At 37.7% G+C, this 26,386-nt stretch overlaps 1 protein-coding gene across 3 annotated transcripts in view; it reads left to right on the forward strand.

Annotated features, from left to right (window-relative positions):
* PIEZO2 (piezo type mechanosensitive ion channel component 2) overlaps positions 1-26,386 on the forward strand; it is a 289,028-nt gene that overhangs the window by 51,439 nt on the left and 211,203 nt on the right. The window lies entirely within an intron of this gene.

The raw sequence follows: 26,386 nt of genomic DNA on the forward strand, positions 1-26,386 counted from the left end.
GCAAGACTATAGTACTTCTGAAAGGCGTATTTACATTCCCCTGTAATGGGGGAGGAAAGGGGTTCTTTATAGGTCTGTAAATGGCTTATATATTTCAAATTATAAAGCTTTGATTGGTATGGAATCATAGGATGCTTAGGGTTGGTAGGGACCTTAAAGATAATCTGGTTCCATGGGCAGAGATGTCACTCACTAGATTAGGTTGTTCAGGGCCTCATCCAACCTGGCCTCAAACACTTCCAGGAATGGGATATTCACAACTTCTCTGGACACCCTGTTTCAGCATTTCACCATCTTCTGAGTAAAGCATGTCTTCCTCATAGCTCATCCAAACCTGCCCTCTTTCAGTTTAAAACCATTGCCTGTTGTCCTGTCACTATCTACCTGCATAAAAAGTCCCTCTCCCTCCTTTTTAAAAACCTTCTTTCAAGTACTGGAAGGCTGCAATGAGTTTTCCCTGGAGCCCTCTCTTCTCCAGTCTGAACAGTTCCAGCTCTTCCATCCTGTCTTTGTAGGTCAGGTGTTCCTGTCTTTTGGTGGGATCCATACCAATTGGGCGGGCTCAGTTTGTGTTGTCTGTATCAGTAGCCAGTGGAACCAGGAATAACAGGCCTGAAAAATAAATTAAGAAAGCATAAAAAGTGGGAAATCCCACTCTTGGTGAGGCTGTCAGTTATTTTTACAAGGGAATATTACAAGGACGATGTAAGCATGGAACATCAGTAAATGTCCGGCTGTGAGTTAGAGTTTCTCTTAAAGGTACTGAAGATATAAATTGAGAAGGAAAGAATCATTGGGAATTTGGTTGCAGGTGCTCCAATATTTTATGGCAGATAATATCCAATTACCCTACTGGTTTTGTGTGTTTTACTTTCGTTGCCCCTTCCGTGTGTGTGCCAGGAGAAGTGTTTGACAGGATAAACAGAGCCATTTTCTAGATGTCAAAGTGAGAGTGGAGAGACATACAAATTCTCTTCTTCTAGAGTATAAAAAAAAAAGTCTATTTGATTAGGAGTAATTCCTGTGTGACTTAATGCAGTAATCTAGTTTGCTTCACTGATTGTAGCAATCTCTTCTCAGAGGAAAATGCTTTCTTAGGACTTTGGATATTTTCCCTGTATTGTATATCACATTGCATTGCACTTCACCTGACTGTCATGTTATGTATTATGTGTTTGTCTGAATTAATATCATACATAAATTTGGCATTTCTGCGTGTACCCACTCTGCCCACTGTCCCTGTTGCATTCCTTAATTGTGTGTGTGTGTCTGTGTGTGTAGGTGTATCTTTCTAGAAACTGTAGTGGGGTTTTTTTTCGTGTCCAGAAGATGGAAAAGAAAGAGGAAATATTTAAATATTTTAGCTAAAACCAGCCAAACCACTAGTAAATCAGAGTCAAAAAATAAATAAATTAAACTTTACTAAAAAACCCCCAAAACCAAACCAAATCTATGTTTATGTACTTTACTTGTATTTTCCCCTAATACTTCTGTCACTCAGCTAATTTTTTTTTCTTGAAATTCTGTTTGTTTTGATTATTTTTTATTCTTTTAAACTTTCTAGCTTTCCACTATTTTTTTCTTCCCTCATTATCTCCTGATACACTCAGCTCTTCAGTCAAAATCTCTGACCAACTTTTCTATCTCTTGCACTTTCATCTGTTTTTCCAGTTTGTCAGCTTGCACTTTACAGTTCCTAAACTTAATGAAGCTCCCCTCCACCAAGCTTAAGGGTTTTACAGGATATAGAATTAGAAATTATTCTGAAATGGATGATACCAGTCTAGATTAATTTAAATTTTTACAGAAACTTAAAAGGTTAGAAATACTGGAGGAAAACTATTATACTCGCTCAAATAGTTCAGATGATGTTTAAAGATTAATGAGTAATTTTTTTTCCTTCTTGCGCCCTTAAATATTTAATCTCATTAAAAAGGTTAATTACTAAGATAAAGTAATATTAATCCTTAAACAAGAAGATATAAGTCACTGTCTGTGTCTCTGCCTATATTCCATGTATTAGTTTCAATTCTAACTGAAGGATTTGTCTCCTATACTCCAAAAGAGGTTGGTATTTCACCTGTCAGCATCTTAAAACTAACCTGTGGAACATAGGCTGAGACAACTGTAAAAAACATTCATTGCAAATAACATCTTCTTGTCTACAGAAGTAACTTAAAGCCTGACCAATTTTTCAAGGGTTGCTGATGGGATCAGTTTTTGAGGCATTTACCTCTGCCTGGGATTTCAGCAGTAATTCTTCAATATGAATTATCTCTAAAATCAGTAACTGATTTGTTACCTGTTTCTCTGGAGCTGACAAATACACAGTGAATTGAGCAACAGCCTAGTTTTAACTTCTTTGATTGTTAGATTGCTTATATTAGTGATATTTTTTTCCCTTTGTGTCTAATGTCTACTGCAGTTCTGTCTTCATCCATAATAAAGGCTTGCACATTGTTTTTATAGAAATAATAAAACATGACAACATAGATTGATCCAGTCGTGGGCCACTGGCTCATTTGGCTGTATTAAATACCTCTTTTATGTGGCTTTTTTTTTCCCCAGTAAGAGATGTGAGTTTACATTTAGATAGGTTTTATTTTACTTTATTTAATTTCATATTTTTTGATTAATAACACTCTGTAGCCAGTCATTATGTAAATAAAAAATGAGGGAGGGAATCAGGTAGTTTCACACATGGACTAAGTTTTGCTCAGTCTGTTTATGTTAATGGCAAAAAGAATGGGTTTGCTTCTGAATGAATTCACTGCTCAGAATGACACAACTTGTATCTCTGTTGGAAAAATGAACTGCCACAGCACTCAGATGAGTAAAAATGATGTTTCAAAAATGCATAGATTGATAAAATTATGAACTATAATAAAAAAATGTTAATTCAGCATAGCTGAGCTGAATTAACAATTATTCTGAGCGTGGCTGAAACGATGGTCAAGAAATGAAACAATGGAATTTGTTTTGCAGATATTAAAGGGTTTGTGATTTGCAATAATCTGCACAGAATTGTAAGATACAGAAGGGCTGCAGTAACAAATTTGGATCACCGAATATAGCTGAAGGGTCTTCAGGAGAGAATTGATCCAAGCGAATATGGGAAAAAACTTTATACAAACATTATTTTGAGTTTTCTGTGAGAACAATGCTTCTGTGTGCACTCATCAATTCTGCAATGCATCTGTTTTACTAGCAGTCCTTCTACACTCACCTGCACTCAGCTTTTTGAGTTTCACACTAGCTTTAAGCATCTGACTTGAGACATCTGATTTAGATGCTCAAGGCAGGAATTGGCTAAACCTATATATATTGGCTAAACCTTCTATGAACAGAAGATGGGTCCTAATGGGAGTCCTCAGAATTGACCATTTAAGCCTCCAGTGAGTCCAAATACCTTAAATTTAGAGGCATAATTTTAGACCTCATCTATGCTGCAAGTTATTAAGACTTCTGGACAAAATAAGAAGCTTAAGTGAAAATTTTTGTGTGATACTCATGAAAGAGAAAAAAAATGGTTAACCCCTTAATCATAAACTCTTGCACTGAAAAAAACAAAGTTGAATGGGTTTTAGTAGACTAGAAAAGAGTACTTTCTAAATTACTAAATCACCTGCTGTGACAGAGCTTCAGCTTTAGCTTTTTAGAATTTCCTGAGTGTTGCTACAGAATGAACTGCTTACCAAGGTGTGTATGCAGAAAGCACCTAAAAGTAACTTGAAAAATCCAAACCAAACAAACCAAATCACCAGTTTTGAGAGTTTAACAGAATTCCTCTCTCTCATCAGCCCTGTTAAAACCATGTCCTGTTGGTGGCAAATGTTATACTTAAAGCTCTATCAACAAAGAATGAAACATTTAAAAATATAACATCCTAATCTATATACTAACACATACATTGGAGTAGTCTGTCACGTCTGCTATTAAGGAATGTTGATGTTTGCAATCTTACATGTCTTTTTCTTGTCTCAAAGCTGTGGAAAAGATTCTGAAACTTTTTGATCTTTTCTTTTTGAGTCAGCTCTAATAATTTTCATAACAATAATGTTATTAACAGGATTTGATGGAAAACACGAATAACGTAGCTAATTTGGGGCTTTTAAACATTCTGTTTTTCTTAAATTATCTGCATGCAGAATGAGATGCTAGGTTAGAAATACATATTTTTGTTTTGGAAAGACTTGTTTGCATGGGTTTTGTTTCTTGCTTTGAACAGAAATTCAATTGAATGTGTATCTGAAGCTTACAAATCTATTGTTGCTTCTGTCCAAGGAGATGTTTTTAGCTCAAGCAGTTGGAGTTCATTACTTTTTTTCTCATAATGCTTATATCACCCTCTATAAGTATATAGTTGTTGGGGCATCATAGTTAGACTGCTTCAGATAGAGAGTAACTGCCCACCTGGCTGCACCATCTGAAAGTGCAGCAAAACTAGAGATGCATTTTGTGCATCTGAGGTGTGTGATTGAAACGCTATTCACTCCTGCAAGAGGCAGGACCTGTATCTGTTCACTGATTTCTGATAGTGTTGATGAGGTGTACACTGCATTTTCCTTCTTCAAAAGGGTTTTCAGTCATGTCTGCCAGAATGGACATTGGACATTGACACACCATAGACCCACTAATATGCTGATCTCATTATAAATTAAAATGTATTAATTGATTGCCAAAATAAGAGATATGTTTTAAACCATGTTTAAAACATGTATTTCAATAAAAAGTCTTCATGGTTTTGGGGAGTAAAACCTGACGTTTGACCTATTTTTTGGTAGATTTATGATACTCTATGGTCAATCTAGGTTTAGGTTTATGTGATTTGGAGAAGAGTTTCACCCACTTTTTACCTGCATAACCACAAAGATGATTCGTTCCTTACTTGGAAAATTATTTATTACCTGTTATCCTTAGGTGATCAATAGAAAGTACTTTGGGCAGTAATAGAAATGCTTATTAAACAGGGTGAGAGAACTCTCTGGAATGTCTTTGAAACCACTGAGTTTCTTTGTACTAGCCCAAAGCATCAGTATGAAGATATTTTTGTAAGTTAGAAAATGCTGTTGAGCAACAGCAAGTGGGATTTCTACTGGATTGGGCACATGTTTTCTTATGGAGACATGCCAGGCTGCTACATAAATATCCTTTGGCTTAAAACACTGCATCTCAGCTAGGTTTCTCTACTCCCAACATTATAAGGTATTCTCTTGGGAGTGAACAGTGGAGTGTGTTATTTATAATCGGTGGGCCAAATCCAATAAGAAGTACCTGTCCTTGGAAATGTTAGCAATGTGAGAGTGAAAATGGAGCCATACCTTTACATTAACCACTTTCACAAATGCTCTTTCATCTTAAGAGCCCATGAACATTTCTGTTATTGGTACTGTGTGCTTTCTAACTATTTGGGACCAAAACATTTTCTTAAGAGATGAATTAGAACCCCCTTCAACTAAGTGAGGGTGAACTCACAAGAAGCCTGGGACTGACAGTGTTGGGTGCAAGAATCCTGTATCTTACTTGTGTGTGATAACAAATACTCATTCATGACTTTTTCACCACTTCAAATTTGGGAAATGCTGTTCCCAAATGAGAACTCCTCTCTAAGAATGGACACTCCAGTGCCTGAGCTGTATCACTTTTTGGCTTTCACACACTAGACTGTAAGCAGGGATTCCCAGTAAGTATTGATTAGTCAACGTGTCACCCATTTTCATTGTCATGATTTGTATGAGTGCTGGCAATGTTTTTGGATCCAGGTATGGCAGAAACTCAGCAGCTTGTTGATTGAAGACTTGCAAGCAAAGCAGAGCTGGGGCAAGAATACAGAAGTCAGGGGGAGAAAATAACTAGAAAATTTTTAAACTTGCAATTAACTAATTGATGTGGACTTTCTTTTGTGGGGTTATTAATGACATGAGTCTTTGGAAAGGTTGAGTTGTAGAGAAGGAAAATGAATCTTGGTAAGGAGGGCAAAAAATTCTTCAGAGGCTTTTGAAATAAGGTGTATAGAATTAGATGGGTGTGGGATTTTTTGGATAGTAGTGGAAATCCTAAATTATATGAGAAAAAAGCCAGTTTAAGGGAGGCTGTGACACTATCACAAACTGTTTTCATTGTAGAAATGAGCACTTTTACAGCTGCATTAGATTTTGTATGATTTTGTTTATTTTAAAGCAATATTTCTGCAGCTGTATAAATAGCATTTGTTTTAGGGAAAGAAATAAGTCAATTTCAGTTCATCTGAAAGTGATCTCTTTAGTTATTTTAATGTTTCAAGTTGATTCTGAGCCCTGCCCTGATCATCCTGCCCTGGTGGTAGTCAGCTTCAGACTAAACATGCCACAGTTTAATTAAACTCTTAAATTGAAATTGAAATTAAATTAAATTAAATTTGTTTAATTTAGCCATGAGTTAAACCCAAGCTTCCTTTTTACCCCAAAGTAGAAGTAAATTCAAATATATTACATAGAGAAGTAACTTAGAGGCGCAAATAAGGAATTTTTGTTCTTGACAACAGGTTTGAAAATGTTCTTGCTTTTTTTCCTCTTGATTAATTAGGCTACATGCAACACCTAATAATATAAATTTTAATTTATAGAACTTCTGAAGGTTACTTTTCTGGCTGTCCTTTCTGTTGTTTTTTAAAATAATTGAAAATTAGTCAATTTTCTTACTTTCCAGGAAGGATGTCCAAAATAAAACTTTTATTATTGTTGTATTTGGAAAGTGAAAGAGTGCAGAAATGGGAATGTAATCTAGAAACAGCAGGGTAGATTAAGGGAGTTTGCTGTGAGCTAGCTGCCCTCCTATCTAATGCCATTAAAGTGTAAGTAGAAATCTCTGCCGTGAGTTTGACTGAGACAAGCACAGAAAATGTTGTTTAGAACCTAGCTGTGAAGTTGAGCACTGACAAAAGCACTTTCCTGAATGTGCTCACATTCTCAAATTTGGGATCTGATGTAGGCTTACTGTGGCTGTGAAAGGATTTTAAACTCAGAATGACCTTATGTCATGTTTTTAAATTGAATTAAACAATGAACTTATGAAAATATGTTTTTCAAAATATTATAAAAATAGCAGCACCTTAGAATGTGTAATAGGATTGAATGTCCATCGTGTAGTCCTGTAATCCTCATTCTGATTATTCAGGCCACAGATTTTGACGGAAGGAGGATGGTGCTGGGTATGCCAGGACAGCCAAACTTCAAGAATTTGTTCTCTCTTTTTTGTCCTGAAGCATGAATTTCTCTGACTTAAATTGCCTTTGTTCTTTTTATTGTGCTTTGTATGTAAATGATTAGAGAAGAGTTATGCTTCTGGGTTTTTTGGTTTTGTTTTTTTTTGTTTCAATGAGCCTTTTTTTTCCCTTTTTTGGGTTCGTTGGCATAATTTGGTAATTTTATGTGCATTACACACAGCAGGAATCATGACCTTCCATCCAAGCCAGGAACCTTCTCCCACCCTGTTTTCCATGCAGCTGGAATGGACCAGCCCTTGAGGCAGCAAAGTTTCCTTGTGATGATTCTGAGAGCTCTTGGTTGAGCTCTGTCAAAAGCTGTGTGATACAGAGTTTAAAGGGAATTGAAAATATTTACAGTGCTGTAGCTTTTCAGCTCTGTCAATGAGCAAGTAGATTGGAGAGAAATCGCAGGGATATTTTTGAATCTGCTTCTACACTACAGTAATTTAAAAGTCAAAATTACATTTCAGGAAGAAGGTAGGAGGTTGATAAGATCTTGGCCAGATTCAGATAATACTAGAGGAGAAAATCAACATGCAATTGTTATGGTCTACTATAAATTAGAGGATGAATGATCCTAATAACCATACAGCCAAATATTTCCCTAGGGCAAACAACTTCTTAAACAATGACTGACTTGTGAAGAGTCAGTGTTATTTTAAAATTGGGTTTGGAGGGACTATGGACGTCAGAGAGAGTTAGTCATCACTATTCTTATGTTCCAAAATTAACAGAAAATAATCTTTAAGGTTTTCTTAACCTGAAGTGCAACATAAGTTCAGGGAAACTAGATAGTGACTGAAGAGCTCAAGCATTTGGATGTGGTGACATCTTCTAGTAAAAAACGCAACAATCTTTCTAGAGCTCCCATCTCAAGCATGGGTGGCTTTTAGAGGTGAAGTCCAGACCTAACTTGCTGACTAACAACTCCCACAAACAACATTAAGAATAAGCAGCATTTGAAAGGAATGAGTAAAAGGGGAATAACCTTAGAGGTCAGAAGTGGTCAGATGAAATAGAATTTGCCAGAAGTCAAGCTGAGTTAAACTCTTCCAAGGAAACTGAAACAAGGAGTAAAAATGTGTTTATCTATATGAATATAAAATAATTGAAAGCATGGCTTGCAGTAAGGATGAAGTAGGAATCAAATATCATCTGGGTATGCCCCAAATTTTAGAGAGGATTGAGTGCTTCAGTTTTGAATCGGGGTAGTGCTATTAAACACAGAGAAAAAGGCTAAAGCACCACCTGGGAAAGAGGCTGGAAAAAGAAAACCTGGAAGGAAGAAGTAAGGCCCAAGGAGTTTAAATGTTAAAGTTTTAAAGACTGCATAATCTCCCTCCTAAACCTGAGCGTGATACCCTAAATTGAAGAATGAAAATATTAGCTCAGATGCAGAAAATAAGGGGACGTGCTCTTGCATGTGAACTCCTGTGATGTGAACTCCTGTCAACTTGTATTTTTTCAAATTTTGGAGTATATTCATAAGAGAAGAATAAATAAATATCTTGAGGCTACTGGAAAAAAAGAGATTAAATTAAAATGTCTGTTCTAAAAAGGAGTTGAGCTAAGCAACCTAGATAATACTTTGGTAAGGTCAATTCAGATTGAGTCCCAAGAAGCTGATGCTAATGTACACAAGTAAGATGAAAACATCTCATCTCATAGATTTCCCACTTTTTCAGTCTGCAAAGGGAAATCATCATTTTAGATTTGGACTTGGGGAGAAGGACTTTTTGGGTTAAATGGGGTTGCTGGCACACCATCTAGAAACTGTGTATGCATGGTGGACCAAAGATAGTTTTCTAGGTTTCAGGCTTCTAATGAACAGTGAGCCTAAAGACTCATCTAACTTCAAGCCTAAAGACTCATCTAACTTCAAAGTGTCATATAATCCTTTTATAAACGAGAATATATCCTGTGATGATGGGAAGTAGAATAACCCAGCCTCTAAATTTAGATGCCTCTAAATCCACCTTACTGAAATCACTTGCCCAATGTCTCCAGAAAACCTGTATATGAATGGTAAGAGTCAGATGGTTTTCCCAGATTTTCTGTCCATGTTTTGAGTAGTTTGAGGAGGGTTATTTAATTTATTTTATATTAGGCTGAATTAACAGTTGCTGACTTGAAACTGCCTTGTGGTTTGGTTAAGGAGATGGACAATGTTGGAAGATATGGAGCATTACTGTGGTCATCAGAACTGTTTTCAAGAGTTCAACAGCCAGAAGAACTGTATATTGTCTTAGAGGATTAAGAATGGGTTTGGAAAATGAAAGAGTAAGAAGAATATAAAACACATTTTGGGCCTCCCCATTCTCATCTCTCATACTCCTGTATGTTAAACAACCAAGTTTTTTTCATGCTTTCTTGCAGGAAGGGTACCAAAACCCTAAGCTATTAATATGTTTTTTTATTATTATGGCTGACCTGTAGGTGAGAGGAATTCCAATAAATTCAGTGCAGTTTTTCAAAAGCAGTGCAGCTGTTCCCATTCACTCCAATTCTATTGCCTTGTTTGAAGGCAGTCACACCACAGTGAGTCACATCCTGAATCTACTACACCAGATGATGTCTGAAGAAACACTAAGAAGTGAGCCTTGGACTGTATTAGACAGCAAGGCAGGTGATGGCATTAGCTTGACTTCTCATTGCAGTGTCTTGGCACCAGCTTTTTGCTATGAATTGCTCTCTGGTAGTACCAGAAATTTGTCCACTGAGGTAGACACTATTTCTTTAAAATTCATTAGTCTTTTTTTTTTTCTTTCTGTTTTTTCCCTTCTCACTCGACCTTATTTTAAATAGGTTCTTGTCAGCAAGAGATTTGCTCCTCAACTTAAGTGCTAAGCATGGATTTTATTTCCTTTTACTCTGAATTTCATCCTTACACATGGAAAAGTATGTACTTTTGACAGGAGCTTATTATGACAGAAAATAATACTGCCTTTAGAGCACAGTAATTGGGAGATATTAGGCCTCTTTTATCAGATTTCATATCTAAGCCTGACTTCCTGGGGATGCTCCTGTGTCTATAATGGATTTGAATCCAGATTCTGCATCCCCAGGGATTTGGGAAGCCTAAAGTAGAAATCTAGATTGGTGTTAATTCTTTGCAGATCAGCTCTGTACTTTCATGTCATAGTGAGCCTCAGAAACAATCTCCACTATAAGAGTACTGCATCCTTGTATTTTTGTTTCCTTCTCTTGAAACCATCTACCTTCCTTTCAACTCGTTAGTTGCATGATTTAACAGGTCTTTTTTGCTGTCACCTAGTAGATTGATCTGTGCTCCAACTGCTTTGTTCCTTTCATGAGCACAGAAAACTACCCTTGCTAAGTGGCTGAACTATGAGTTACTTTTTTTTCAAAGGATTTAAGAGTTAAAGGAGAACTAGGTAGCAAAGTCTTGGTTGTTCACCAGTTGTATTTCTGATTGTTCTGAGAAATCATTTGGTGCTGCAGTGATACAGGCCCTGGCATCTTCAAGCACATCCAGACAAATGTCTCTGTAGTTTCTGTAGATGTGGTGCTCCGCTCAGCCTGAGGACTTGTCATGCCTTTATGGGCAAAGAGCAAATGCTGGATCTGGAACCTGTTCCCAAAGACAGGAATATGGAGCTGTTGTTATCATGGAATCATTTAGGTTTGAACCAACATTTCAGATCTTCCTGGATCTTAAGTAATCCTGTTTCTAGTGCTGCTAGGGCACATCTATCCATCATCTGACTGGAAGGTGTTTCTCTTAATTTCCCTGGTTTTCGCAGCACTGGTCACAAATAGAGGCACAACTGACAAGGAAGGTTTTCAAATCACTGGCAACTGGAAGAAGAATGTCCCCTCCTCCTGCTATCTCCATTGTCTGAAACATGCACAAGCTGTCTGGAGTTGCAATCACAGGGGCTGAATTGTCAGCAAGAAAACTGCTCATTTACAAACTCTCACAAAGCCTGGATTAAATTTTTCATGATAATGGCTTTTGTCACTACCGTTTCTATTTGAACGACTGTAATATGAGTTGGATTTTTTCATAAAATAAATAGTGTTCAGCAGGCTGCTCAGGGCTGGGAGGGGGACCATGTATGTGTGGAGCAGGAGGCAGGAACAAGATGCTGATTCATTTGTCTTACCATGCCAAGAGCAGCACCTGACAGTAAGCAAGAGGTTGTCCATCAAATATTTATGATGTGGACATTTCAAAGGGCTTTTAGAGGCCCCCACAAATATCACTGATCAGACAGAGGACAAAAGATTTTAGAGTGTTTTGTTTTTTCTTTCTAATGATGTATATGTGTGAGGGCTTATCCTGCAATTTCAATTGCAGCTCACTGACATTATGTTGAGAGTGAGATGCCACACATACTTTGAATTGAGTAGGCTTTTTTGTCAACACAGACACATAAATTGTGCCTTCATAGAACGCACCCCTTCTTCAGTTCAAGGATATTTAGCTGGTCATATTTTGCTCACTGCTTTGATTTCTGCAACTTCCGTGGATCTGGTTTATTGCATCTGTCTTAACTAAAGAAATGTTTTCTGGGAAATAAATAGTTCCATTACAAAGATGTATTCTAGTGAGCAGCTGTTTCACTGTAATGGGAGCCTTAATTGAAAGGATTATTGCAGCAAAACGTTTCCTAGTTGTTTGTCTTGGATGATGATCCTTGGAGAAGGATATGATATAGTAGCAAATTCTAAAGACAAATGATAACTGGTTTGCTTTCTGCTAGATTTTCAGGGTAGCTAAGCCTGAAGATCAGTTCACTCCCCTGGGACCAAATCTGCTGGCCTTATTTAGGGAAAACTCCCACTAGCAGTGGGAAATTTGCTTCTGTAAGCAGCGCAGGAAGTGCCCTGTAATATATTAAGAAACCAAGTAAACCCATAAGAAACCAAACAAAAGGCATTTAAAAGCATTCCCATTACTCTTGGAGAGAAGGAAGCAGAAAATTAATATGCACATGCTCCCTAATTAGCATTTAAACCCTGGTCTTAATGTGATTTGGAGGGAGCTGTGAACTCTTGAAAATGAAGCTGTTGGTGCAGATGCAGAGCTAGGTGTGCAGTTTCTCATTACTCAAATGTTTCTCTTCTGCTTCCGGATGAAGCGGGGAACTTTAAAACACATCCTCCTCCCCACCAGCAGATTTGTTAACATCCTGTTGTAATTCAAAGCAGAGACCTGAATCTAGTTCTCCTGTATCCCAAGTGCTCTTGGCAAACATCACCTTTTTGTTATCCCCACTCTTCTTCAAATCCCTCTCCCTAAATTTTTGATTATTCTTGCAAAACGAGCCACTACAGTACTTGGTGCCCTCCGAGCATCCCCACAGTCATTGATTGCTTTCATCCAAGGGAGTTTGAGAATCTCGAGCTGCTCAAGGTTTTCTTGAGTTGTGTGACTGTGTCATGTAACGGGCTTGTGAATCTTGTGAAATAGTAGCAGCAACTTCTACAGAGCTCTTCCCAACCCGGTCTCCAGTGCCCTAGCTTTCCATCATTCCTCATGAAATGTTCATCATCATCATCACCACAGTCAGTACAAAGACAGTGTCAATTAAATAGAATAATTTTTCTTTGAAGAAGTTTAAAAAAACTCATTCAGGTGCAAAAGATGAACTTTGAATGTTCTATTTTTTAAGAGAAAATGTAAACCCACGAAACTTGTTTTATTTTCTTGTTTTCATATGCAGCATGCATGACTCAGTTTGGAGCTGTTTGTTATAGTAAGAAAAAACAATGTGCAACATTTAGTGGTTTTCTTATGATTATTTCAAATATCATTTAAATAACAGGGCTTAGTAGATTTTCAGAAATCCTCACTCTTCAGACCGTTTCAGTATAATCTTGCTTCACATAACTTGGCCATGAAAATAAGTTAAGTCTCCTCTTCTGAAATTTCTCAGCGAAGAAGATCTTTTTGCAGAACAAAACCCAGAAAGACAGGGAATGAATTTTTCATCACAGCTGTGCAGTACTTGTCTGGTATATATTCTTTACGTTTGCATAGAAGAAGAAAATTAACAATTAAAAAATAATCAGATTCGGTAAGTTTGATAAGCAAAACCATTTAAAAACTGAGAAAAACATTTTTAGCATTTTATTTCTATTTTCATTCAGTTTATGAAAAAAGATTTATGGTAGAAAGCAAGAAGTAGGAATAACATAGGTTTCATTGTGTTAAGCTAGGGGAAGAAAAAAGCTTGAAAATGAGTGAAAGGACAAAGGAATCATAGAATTTTGTGGCAAAAAAAATTCATTTTTCTTTTTATTAAATACTGTTAGAAGAATTTTAATAAGGGGTTTGGTTTTTTTTAGAGGGGGAGTACTTGTGAAGAAGAATTCTCTACTTTCCATTCTGATAATGTAATATGATTTTTGTTTAAGAATCTAAAGAAATTTATACCTACTCTGATTTTTTCCTCTTTTTATTGAGGGAGACATAAAAGAAGTTGCAGCAAAAAATAGTGGAGTAATTCAAGTCAAACACAGAATGGACTCATGTAAATGAAGCTGTAAAATAAACAGTAGCTACAACACACAATCCTTCAATTTTTACTTCATTTAAAAACTCAGTCCTTTGTAAAAACAATGAATGGGTCTGCAAGGAAACACAAGATTAGTTAAACTTACCTTTTAAATCCTTTCTTTGTTAATTCATAACATTCTGTGGCAAAGCTGCTGAGGTCATTGCCTTCCCCTGTCTCACACAGGGCTCTAACAAATTCTGAGCCTGTTCTTTAATTGATCTTTCTGGGTGCCCTGTGATTAAATTCTGGGAAATTACTGAACTATGAGTCACGTCATAAAAACTAATTAGTGGTTGGTTGACAGTTTGTCTCCCAGCTGAAGCCTCCAAGTTTCCCTTAATACCACATCAATATATAGGTTATTGCTGGCAAATGGCTTGCGTTTATTTTGTAGAAGAATGTTGTACAAAGTCACAAAGTTTATGTTGGATAGTGCTGCTGCTAAGACAGCTTTGTTTGAATGGGGCGTACTGTCCCACTTGGCATCATTTCACTGGCCCTAATGCATTGAAGCATTGGGATGAGTGGGGAAAACAAGCTTTTGGAAAGAAGACATTTTTAAAAGAAATTATTTGCTCTTGGGTTTTGGTTTTGATGCAGCTTTGTCCTTCAGCAGCTGTCTTTTGCCAGGATCAGAAGCGTAGTAGGGGAATTACTTCTGCAAGGTGGCACTGTTGTGTGCTCGTTCAGAGCAGTCCCTTTTTGCTCTCCTCTCCATGAGGACAAATGACAGGAGACACACTGCATGGATCCTTTGGGGTCAGGTTCTGGTACACAGCAAGGGGAGCTCCAGGCTGGGGAAGGAGGACTCTTATCCTGGATGGGCCTTTGACTTTTAGGTTAATGATGCTGTGGTCCAGTAGGTTTGAGCATTGCCTGGCCTGATACTGCAGGTGGTATCCAGGTGTCAGCACTCTTGTGGGGTGACCCTGCTGTGTTAAGTGTTTATCTTTCAACAGAGAAACGGGGCTGGAGAGTTTGCAGTTGGAAACAACTTCAAAACTGAAGAAATAGCAAATCAAAATTTTCAGGTGAATCGAAATCTTCTATTTAAGACTTTTTTTATTTTATCCCTCCTCAGGAAAGTGAGTGCTGTACTTAAATAATTGCTAGTAGCATATTCTTGATCGCAGCACCTTTCTAGAGGAACATTTTTAAAAATTCCCTCTGGAAAAAAAAAAAAGCAAAGAACTTCTGGGTTTGAGGATTTAGTTTTAAATATAGTACGTTTTTAAATCATACTATATGTAAACATAACAATATAATTTCTACATAAATTATTAATGTATAGATCAATATTTTTATGATAAAATTGCAGAATCCTCAGTTTACAGACAGTGTTATAAAAGCCAGTGTCCTGGCAGAGTTGGTCCATTATTGTTACTAGAGCAAGTCCAGTTCAGAAAGACAAGGGGCTGTGATGACAATGAGTTATGTAAGCATAAAGCTGATCATATGTCACCTGATGCCTCCCATTATGTAAGTTTGAAATACAGAACAAAACCTTCTTTTAAAGTACTTTCATTTGAAATAGATGTGCTGAATGTTATTTTTTCACATTAGCCATGAGAAAATGATGTGACTGTCTCTGCAGCTTTTCTCTGAAATTTAGCTATAAAAATTCTCAGCGATACAGGGAATATTTATATAAATAATATAAATTTTAGCTACAATATTATCTGCAATACAGACACTCCAAGGCAGAGAGGGGTTGCCATGCACCATTCACATTGCATGTGAACCAAAGAGAAACCTCTCACTGCAGGGCTTGGGAGAGCAGAGAATGTCTCCATCAATTGTTTTAGCTGTGAATCCCCTGTGTACTCACTAAACTAAATTACTTTGTACTTGTAGAAATGGTCTCATTATGATATGATATTCAGCTCCTCATCTGAAGCAGGCCCTAATAGTGTTTTGTTTTGCTGTGGCTGTTCCACATGCTCTTGTCCAGCAGCTGGATATGTTAGGCTATTCCAGAGTGTAGTGCGCCCATCACTACCACTCTACTTGCACTTAGTCCCGTATTTTTGTTTGGGTTGGTCATATATATTTTAGATTGGAAAAAACACTAAGCTATTATAGTTCATTACTATTCATAATGGAGTTATTACAAAAATGTGTCAGGTGCTGTGTGGTCTCATAGGCCAATATACTTTCTGCTACAGTCAGTTTAGTAATGAGATATGGTTGAGAACATCAAATTCATCACTTAAAGGGGTGCTTTAAATCCATCACTCAGAAGGGGAGCTTTTTGTTGCTTTGATGCTTCTACTGGATGTTTATGGATGGTATGCATTTGGGCTTTTAGGTTGTTAGCATCAAGAGCCATGGAGGAAAGGCACCAAGACATTTTTATTGGCACACCTGCATGGTTGTGGGACATTCGTAATGCCATAATACAGCCAGAAGTGGTGATCACATAGATAGGTACAGATGCTTTCCTGTAACTTCCAATTCCATATTCCTTGTATAAATATAGAGAACAATAAGCATATTATTACATCTGTAGTATCTGTGCAATAAAATTTGAAGAACTTCTTACTGGAAGTAACTAGTTAGTAATTCAGTAAGGAAAACCTGAATAGCTGCACAACAAATACGATCCATGTGAGGAAGAACATTGCTGCATGCTTGGAGAATGCTGCTTGCACTAAAACAAAAATTGTCCTTGTCCTGACTGTGCCACAGGGCTGCAGATGAGCTAATTTAGGGAATCAAGGAGGCTGGTTTCAGATGGCCCTTCTGAGCTGAAGCTACTAAGGCAGTGTTTCATTGTGTGGAGATGCTTTGCTGAACAAAGTATCTATCTTCATGTAAAAGGGAGATTGCGTAGGTTTAAAGTTCTACCAGGATAATTTCACTTATGTGTTTTTGTGAGGGTTATTCCTAATAAACTAATCCCCAAGAAAAGTCCATATTCCTTCTATTTCTAAATTCTTCAGGATACATGGATTTTTCTGTAGTTATTCCACTCTGGAAAGTTCTTCCACTTAAAATCACAAATGTGGACCCACACGTGAGAGAAGGGACAATAGAAAGTGCCTTGAATTTCTCTTGCAGAGGCAGTTTTGCTCCTTGGATTGTGTGACTTTATATATTTTACAGAGGGTCACCAAACTGGGAGGTTTGTGTTGGTCGGTTTTAGTCTCTTATTCTAGGTAAAAAATATAATAGAATCAAGCTGAAGTTCTGTGTAAATACTTTGAGACCAGTAGCAAAAGTTAGGGTTGCTTGCAGTCCACTGATGTTTAGAATATGTGTTTTTGCTGGTCACAAACCAAGCCTCACATGTTTGTCTTGGTTCACAAGATGCTCCTGTTTAAAAAAAAAGGGAAAAGAAAATAAAACCAAGTCTCCGTAGGAGATTCAGATTTGTTTTTAATATTAGCAGCTTCTCTACTTACTAGAAAAGAAACAATTTGCCTCTGTTTGCAAGGTAAACGTAAAGGAAGTGCTGCATAAAACAACAAATTCCCTCAGAGCCTCCTTCACAGCCCCATTCATTACAGAAGTATTTCTTGTGATATAGGTTAGGCAAGTGGCATTGGGCAGAGCACTTTGGGTTACCAAGAGCTTCTCAGTAGGGTAGGACAGGCCACGTCTGTCACTTTGCATTCCTGTCTCCGTGCAGGAGGGGTCCAAGGAGGTGTCTGTGCTGCACACTGGGGAGGGATAGAGCCTGTAGGGCTGCAGGGGAAGAAGGGCAGTGAGCTGGTAAGGAAATAGTTTTAGGACATCTTGAATTCCCCTGTTGCTCCCTGCTAGAAGCCAACTTCACATGGGCACAGCTTCTACAGATTTGCCTTAGCCTTTGATGCCTCTGGGCAGTAATTTCCACTGCAGTAATAATCAGAGGTAATGGTAACTCATCTCACCCAGCTTGGTGGCCTCTTGTGTGCGTTGGGGCAGATCATCAGGTTACAGAAACCTTCCAGGGACACTTGGTGGTCTGTGGTGAAAGGCAGCAGGGTCACAGAGTTTTCTTCCTTTTCTGGTTTACTAATTACCGCAAGCAAAATATCTGGTTTGAAGAGATTTTTATGTGAATACCTTCTTTTTTTTTTTTTTTAAATTCTGATTATAAAAACTTCCTCAGGCTATAAAAGCAATGTGAAAGTATTTCATTATGTGTATTTAGTGCTGTGTCTTGTGTGGTGTATAATTTGTGAGGGAGCCTGGTTTCAGTAAATTGTACTTATTTTGACATTTGGGTTGATGCAAATAAAGTAATATAAACAACGCAGCTGACCTCTATGAGTCAGATTTTTGTTGTGGACTACTCATAACAAGCAAGTGCAGCCTTGTTGTCAAAAACTGCTGCATAGTAACAATTTGCCTCACAAATAAACATAGTGGTATATACCTGCCACCGTTCACTAATGTAAACATGACCCTGGGATTTCATCCAGACTCTTGTATTTGTAGCTGACTGGTCAGAAAACATCAGGAAACATCAGATTTATATGCATTCTTTATTATATCCCAGTTGTCACCTCCATCTTGTATTTCAAAACCATCTCTAGTTTCATGTAGTCTTTCGTGATGATGGATTGTTGTGTTGTGGGGATGAAGATGGAGATGAAGGCTAGCTTGTTGGTGTCATCTTGAATTTTGTCAGTCTCCTAGTCCTAAAGCTTGAAAGTAGGGAAGACTGACTGCATTAGAAGACTCATGAGTCGGTTTCCATAGAAAAAATAGTCCTGGCATTTTAAAGCTCTAATCTGGAGCTTCAGGTGTTTTTATTTATTTTTTTTTAATCATCTGTAAATCAGTTTTATTAGCTGTTTTTCCTGACCTTAAAGAGCAATCAGAAGGAGGGTGAAAAGATTCCTAGGAGACACTCAGATGCTCGATATGGGGTTTTTGAGTTCACTGAAAGCATTTCCATGACACCCAGTTAGTACAGAATCCAGCACATGATAAATATCAAGTTGAATTAGAAACGCCTGGAAAAAAAATGCACTTTAAGATAACAAAATGGAGGAATTTTTTATACAGCATTATAGTCCTAACAGTTTTTTGATTTATACTTGTGGAGGCTCTGGCCCTATAGCATGTAGTACCATCTCCTGGGTTCTTCACTTTGTTTGTCTGTGGAAGGCTTCAGTGCTGATGATCTATCTTTGTCATTTCATTTCACAAGAAATTATGTGTACTCTTGGGTTTGGGTCTAGATCAAGAAAACAGAAGCTGCTATAATTTCTCTTCAGATGTGTTGAAAGGCACAGAAACTTAGAGTTTCTGAGGAAAGGGGCAGGCTTAGCCTGTTTGCAGCTAACATGAATGCCACATTTTTTTGTCCATGAGGCAATAGCAGGCATAAAACCAGAAGAAAGAACCTTAAAATTCTGCCTACTCCTGAATAAAATCACTATTATTTGTATCTTCTTTAATGACATAGCCCCCAGTTCAGTGAAGGAGATGATTTTGAAAAAGGCATCCAAGGCTTGGAAACCATGGGATTTGCCTGCCAGCTCATGATTTCAAGTATTTCTTCAATAGCCCAGAGTCAGATCCCTTGGTTAGAGCTGTTCCATGTGCATGCATTCGCACAGAGCTATGGGCAGGGAGTTTGGTGCTTGGGGCAATTGAATCTTTGCTTTCTCCCTTACTCTCCATACACTCTCATGTTTTTGTACAGCTTCAGATAATGCTGAGGCAAGGTTAGGCTGTTATCTCTGTTCATGCATCAGAAATTCACCTTTGGTTGTGCACTAGAGGTGCTGTTAGCAGCACTGCAGAGGGAGGTGTTGCTGACGTATTGCGGAAGGAACTTGGGTAGACTCCCTAATGCAATGTTCAGGCTCTGTCTTTGCCATAGTTTCTGTTGACTGGAAAGCTGTGGTTTTCAGTCAGGGTGTTCAAAACTGTTTTGCTGTTAACTTTTGCTCAGTGGATTGTTTGCATTCTCATTCAGTTTCTTGATTTGAATATACTGAATATACTTATTTATTGATCTCTCTTAAATAAAATACTTAGAGGTAGTTTTAAGTCTATCATTAGGAATTTAATAACCTTTATACTAAGTAGATTTTTACTCCAAAAACAACTGAGAAATGCTATTAAATGTAGCTATTAATTCTTGAGGACAGGACAGATGCTACACAATTTTGTGAGAGACCGCTGAATCCATTCCATCTTCCTAACTGAGTAATTATGTGTTTTTAGGGTTTTGACTGTTACTGAGATAACTTATTTTTCAAGTAAGTTCCTATCTCACTGCTGCTCTGAGTAGAGTTGCTGGTTTTTCTTCTGCAGAAATCATTCCAGTGGTGAAATTCTTTATAGCGAAATCAAATACAAATATTGAAATGGAATTTTTTAGTGAATTTCATAGTATGTATATTACATCTGTTTAGCATTTGCTTAAGTGCTTGACATAAGCCAAATTTATCCTTGTCAACCAAAATTCATTCTGTTACCCTAAATATCCTGGAACCATGATAATTTTGTTTTGGGTATGTTGATGGTAAGGAATGAATTGTTGAGTGAAGGGCTAGAAGTTTCCCTTGGTCTTGGTCTATACTGTGCTTACAGGAGAGATAATTTGTGCAGCGTGTCCAGCTTCTGTACCTATGAGCTTGTAAGTCTTATCTGCTTGATAAATGGTATTGGGAAATTTAATTTCATACAGCCCTGTTCAGACCTGCTAATTTTGGTGCCTAAGTTTGAAGACTGGTCTCACACCACTAACCACTGTCTGGGTTTCATCTGGGTGTGAACGTGGTCCTGACGTCAGGGTGCCAAAGAAGGATCAGAGCAGGTGAGCACAAAGTCAACTGGGTGTAAACAGGCAGTGTCTCTAAAATTATTTGGTTATTTACTCTGGTTCTCCTCAGAAAAAATAACAAACACTGGGGAAAAAAATTGCTCACTGAAGAGGTGCAGACTCTTGCATTATAGCAGATTGATTTTAGTATTTTTATTTCTGTATTCTGAGGCTTCATGTGCTTCGAGCATAAGTCGCAAGAAAAGATAATTGCCATTTGGCAAACCTGGACATGAAAAGTGAGGATTATTTGTCAAGGGCTATTCATTACCATGGATCTCTCTTATATAGGTATAGATTCTTTTTTTCATATATTCTCTGTAGAAAAATCTGTCTGTTAAATGGGGCAGTTGGATGTTCCAGTGTTTTATTCTGTGACATATGGTTTTTCTCAAACAATATGCCAGGTGTGGGAGCTCAGAAAAGTGCTTTTGGATTAGGGGCTCTGCAGTAAAAAAGGAGAGCCTGGTGCACAAGCACCCTCTTTATATAGCAGTATAACTTATGCTTGATTTAAAAAAATGAAGTAGAGCATCTGCATGATTCTCTAGTCAGGAATTTAAAGATCAGTTAGGCCTGATGTCTGTCAAATGGTTCCACATGTGCTGAACATGGCATGCAGTAAACTGCTCTTAGGAGACAGGGCACAAAAAGTTTCACAGAACTGACAAAAAAAAAAGGTGAACAAGTCTGATGATTGCTTCAGTGTTTGGTAAGTAATTATGTGCATGCAGACGTTTCTTTTGTGAAGTGTTCCTATTATTATCCTGATCAGAATAATCTTTGTAGAAAAATCTGTAATTTTGTGTTAAAAAGCAATACATAGAACCCTTGTCAGGTTTTTTATTACCAGATTTTTTAGTAAGGCTTTTATGTTTTTGGCCAAAAACTGAGGATTTGATATTCAGGGTGAAAACAGTAGGATTTTAGCTTTCCAGTGAAATGTGTCCTGAAGAAAGCAGACACTTACCATGGAAAGTTTTCATCTCAAGGCATCATCTGTATCAAAGTTTTAGCAGAGAACAGGCATAGGCAGAAATATTTTAGGCATCAGTTTTACTCTAGCAGAGCTCTGCACAGATGGATCAATGTTAGCATTATTTTATGTGTTGACTGTGGTGTACATTTCTTCTATATATTTTTAGTTCCTGTCCACGTGATTGACGGAAGAAAGCTTACTTTGTCTCACAGGTGAAACCAAAGCTGATGTAATTTATGAGAAAAGCAGCATAAGCATGTGTGCTTGCTGAAGATCAATATCTAGGGGAACTGGAATCTGTCCTACATCAAACTGGACACTGCTGGTGTCTGCACTGTGGGAAAATGGGTTTAGGGATATAGTCCTTCAGCCTCACCTCCAGTCATACAGCCTGGGAAATCCATTAGAGCCCATTGCAGCTCCTTCCTCCTCTCTCATCTTCGCATGCTCTGGGTTTTTCTTTTTTTTTCCAAAGGAAACCCATGGAATGCGACAAGGATGGCACCTGCCTTGGGCTGTAGGCACAGCTGCTGGAGCATGAGAAGGTGAAGGGCTGTTAGGAGGCCTAATCTGTCTCTACAGAACAGTTTGCCATGGAAGAAGCTGCATAAATGGAAAAATCATAGAAGAAAATCTACTCTGTCCTCCCCATAGGATCCTCAAGTGATAGGGAATGTAGGAGTGGAGTTGAAAATGTGACTCAGCTGATCTCCTGGTGCTTGAGTCTGGCTCCTCTGGGCCAGCTGTAGAGTGGTAGGTTAAGGTTGGCCAGTGAGTACAGTGTACATACACCCCCAGGGAATGCTCAGGCTGGTGAGTGAAATGACCATAATCCAATAATTCAGGTTAAGTTACCTTCCATTATTAAGCATGTGTGTTTTGTTAGCACTAGAAACTGCTATTTATAATCCTTAAATTGAGTTGTCTTTGTTCTTCTTCTGTGGAATTAATCCCACAAGTCTTGTTTGAAAAAAAGAGATGATATTTAAAATTATTACTGAGACTGTGGTGGCCGATGCTCTTGGTGGACCACTCTCCACCCTGGTATTTAGACCAAATCTAAATCTTCTTGGTGGTTGTGGAGCAGATGGGTGAGGGGTGACCATTTTTAGAAAGCTTCTACGGATATGATGATACTTTTTCATTATTTATCTGAGGGTTTTTTGTTGCTTTTTTTTTTTAAACCATTATACTCTGGGATGATGAATTTTGAGAAATATGGGAAACTATCTCATTTGTGTCACACTCCTTTTCTTCAGATTTTGCATATTCCACACCATTCCGTGGCTCTGTGATTCTAGGTAGAAAATAAGCTTCCCTGTTTTTTTTCCTTAATTGGGCATTTTAATAGGCTGCATTGCTTGTGTACACTTGCATTTATCACTTGTGAGCCATGGCATGAAGAGGGAACTCTGTTTTTTGCCTTTTTTCCCTTTTCTCCCCCCACTTTTTTTTTTTTTTTTAAATACCATACCCCTTTAGCAACAGGGTGTCTATGCCTATGATGCCTTTCTATTTCTGTGTGACAAGTCAGTTTGAAAGCTCTGAGGTGCATGGGGCAATGTCTCATGAAGAGCAGACTGAAGAAATGTGCCTGATTTAGCTCTGTGCAGGGTCTGGCAGGAATGCCCCCTTCTTTACAGATGCAAACAGGCACCAACTTCAATCACAATTGTGGGAATGCTCAGTACACCCTAATATTACTGGGATAGAAACAGATACAGTAACCACAACAGAAAGGAATTGCTTTCTGGCTTTAATTTTGAGGAGTTTACTCCAAGTCTTGACCTGGTGATTTGGACATAGACATATGCACTTTGTAAAGTCAAGCTGTGTGCAGTACATATTGCTGGCACCTTCAGGCATTTCGTATGCATGCGGTGCAGTGTTACACGCCTTGGCCTATTTTTCAGAGCCAATTTCTATATACTCAGCTGGCAATGAACAAAAAAATGTGCTTTGGCAGATTGGATTTTGGCATAGGCACTCTGAAGCCCCAGAATTTCAGCTCTTGGAGTTGTAACAAAAAACGTTTAATTAAACTGGCAGCTTAGACCAATAAATGTTTAAACTAATTTTAAAAGGAAAACTTAACAGCCATGTAGAAGAGGTATAGACCTGACATGTCTGTTCCTTACTGAAGGAGTGCAGTTGTTTTCACAGCAGTCTTTGCTTGGAAGCAGTGGTCTGGAGCTGGAGATCAAAGGGGCAGAAAAGCTGAGTGGTGGATAGGTCAGAGACAGTGTGCTTCAGCTACTGCACATCTCACAATGTTATTTCAGAATCAGTTTTAAATAAGAAGGGTTTTGTGTGTGGGCAGGAAATAGAAGAGTGCAGAGCAAGTCAGAGAGAGAGTTAGAGGCCAGTTAGATTTAAAGGCAAAGTTTGGGTTTATCGTGTGTCTCCCACAGTACTTGAATATTGGTAAGGGAGTGAATTTAGAATAAAAAAGTTACAGCAGGTTCCTGAACATTATTAAAAAACTGTGGGCAATTATTTTTAAGTACATCCATTAGTCCCTTTTTTCCCTAATTAAATGTATTGGCTAGATTTCAAGTTTGACAATTACAACTAAGATCTTGGGAATATCTGCAAGGAGGAAACCATAAGGACTCAAGAAAAAGACCAGTCTGTTGATACATAGCAATTTTTTTTTGGAATGTTACTTACTGGCAACTTCTCAATTAATGGAATATTTACATGTACTAAAAATTATCATTTAGAGGGCAATCTGGGTATGTTTATATTTACTTTATTGGCTGTAAAGTTTCCTCAGTGAGGTTCAGTTATCTGGCATTCTCTGGCTCTGGCATAGAGAGCTGTGTAGTGCTGCTTTGATTTGCAAGATAACTGTGGTATTCCATTCTGGAGACAATCACATTTCAGCTGGGGGAAACTTAGCTCAGGATCTGGAGGCTTGAAGATCTTCATAAAAGTTTGAGATACTTGGGCAAGCTAGTAAGTACAGCACTGGGATTTGTATCAATAGGATGATTTCACTTACTTTAAGAAATTATTGCCTCATTAATGCCTTTAATAATATATTAGTTCAGTTTGCTAGACTTAGTTTTGCAAAAAACTCACAAGAGATGAGTCCAACCCTTTAGACTCTCAACTATGAAGTTACTGGCTGAAATCCCCACTTCAAACCCCTAACTATAGCTTGGCTCCAAAGCAACTCCAAAACAAAGATTTTGTTTTGTGATTTAAATCTGTAAATCCCCACGTGAGCACTCTGATTTCATATCTGAGAGGCTTGTTTTGGATTGCTTTGAGTGGATTGGGAATTTTCCTGCTAAGCTGCACAAGACATTTTCAAATTAGTTAACCATGCCTATACAGAAGATTTTGGTGCCAGAACTTTTCATTTTAGTTTCTTGTTTTTGAAGGAGGGGAGGTTCAACTTTTCTGGGTAGATAGAGGTGTGATGAGCATGTGCTCATCTTTGGGCAAGACAGTGAAGGCTTTGCAGAGCAAGTAAAATATTGACAGACTATTCCCTTGCTATTCAAATGGACAGGCACTGGAAACATACCTAGGAATCTGTTTAAGAGGTCTGAGGAGACTGCGTAAAATGCACAAATGTGTTATTTTTGCGCACAGTCTCTATTCTAACTGATGTTTAAAGGTGAATGAGAGCAGCAAAAGCATTTTAATTTTGGCAGTTTCAAGAGTTTTCTTAAGATTTATTGGCCAATGTGGATAACTTTGCATTCCTTTGTGCTTTCTCCTGGCCACCCCCTGCTTCCACCTCTGCAGTGGGAAGACTGTACTCCACCAAAATCAGGATTTCAGTTCATCTGATTTGTCTGTAAAATGTGCAAATCAGCTGCTAATTTTGAGTGTTATATTGACTCAATGATAAGAAGTAATTATGCTAAAGGGCTAGATCAGGGTAAGCCAAATAAAAATGTTATTACTGGAAGTAGTTTTGGGAAGACTGTTGCATCAGCAAAAGAAGTGTAACCTGATAATGGCAGTCTATGTTTTAAACCATTAAGTGTAGAACAGTTACAAGGTCAAGGCAAAGTAGTGAAATCCACATTTAAAATATATCCAATATTACAAAAGACTGATTAGAATATAGGACAAGCCAAAGACTGAGTGATTTATTATTATCTTTGGATTTTTGTTTGTTTGTTGGTTTGGAGTTTTTGTTTGGGTTTTTGTTTGTTTTTGTTTGGGTTTTTGTTTTGTTTTGCTTACCAGATCCTGACATTAATGCAATAATAATCTTTTGAAAACAAGTATTTCCTGGTGGAAACCTTACATTAATAAAATGAGCCAGATGGTAAATAGCTGGAAGCATCAGTGAGGCTTTAAAATGCTGTTTTATCATTTCTAAAACTCTATCCTCTTCCCTTACTATTTTCTGTCTAGTTTTGTTGTAATTGTTTTTGTGGGTTTTGGTGTTTTTGGTTTTTTTTTGAAGGTGTAGGTGTGTTGTTTTTGTTGTTATTGGATTTTGTTGTTTTGGATTTTTTTTTTTTTTTTGTGGAGGGGGTGCTGTTGTGTTCTGCTTAATGGCTGAAATAAAGTTGAATTAGATTGTTAGAAAATTTAGAATTACTGTAATTGAACAATGGACAGGTTCTCATTCCTGTGTTGCAGTGATTTAAGTTGTGGTCGCTTGCCACTATCCAAAATACTCAATTTTTTTCAGAAATTTCTTAGTACTGTTAATATCTTTATGAATGTTTCCATCAGTTTCTTCACTCCTATTTTGCTAAACACCTCTGCATTTATATGACATCTCACCTCAGCAGCAAGTAAGCACGTTGGGCAGATCATGGATAGGAGGTTAATGATAATCTCTCCTTGTACACTCATACAAAAACTAGGGGTCAAGGTTCTTCCATTTCCTT

This window comes from Motacilla alba, chromosome 2 (assembly GCF_015832195.1).
Source record: "Motacilla alba alba isolate MOTALB_02 chromosome 2, Motacilla_alba_V1.0_pri, whole genome shotgun sequence".
Taxonomy (NCBI): Eukaryota; Metazoa; Chordata; class Aves; order Passeriformes; family Motacillidae; genus Motacilla; species Motacilla alba.